Raw genomic sequence first — 475 nt, 5'->3', positions numbered from 1 at the left:
CAGTGGCTTGGTGGTCAGCACGTTTGCCTCTCAGCACTGGGGTCTTGGGTTCAAGTCCCTATCTGAGTGGAGTTTCCATGTTCTCCCCATGTCTGTGTGGGTTTCCTCCGGGGTCTCCGGTTTCCTCCCACAGTCCAAAGGCATGGAGATTAGGTAAATTGGCAGTCCCTGGTTCCCTGACAAATTCTCCCTGTGTCCCTTTATGTCCAATAAAAAGCAGTTGTCTGAGTGTGTGTGCTTGTATGCCCAGTGGTGGATGGTGCTCTGCCACTAGGGTCTGTCCTCTCTCCCCTTCCTACACCCCATTCAGTCCCCCAGGGGCCTGTGGATCCTGGTCGAGAGTACGCTGTGCGCAATTGACTGGTGCTTCTCACCGAAGTGTGATTGGTTGTACCTGTGTTAAAATTGTAAAAGCGGCCTTGGGTATATAAAGGCGCTATATAAGTTGAAGATTCATTCATTCATTCACTCATAA

The sequence above is a fragment of the Brachyhypopomus gauderio genome, chromosome 13, assembly GCF_052324685.1.
Source record: "Brachyhypopomus gauderio isolate BG-103 chromosome 13, BGAUD_0.2, whole genome shotgun sequence".
Taxonomy (NCBI): domain Eukaryota; kingdom Metazoa; phylum Chordata; class Actinopteri; order Gymnotiformes; family Hypopomidae; genus Brachyhypopomus; species Brachyhypopomus gauderio.
Note: the sequence above shows the minus strand (reverse complement) of the source record.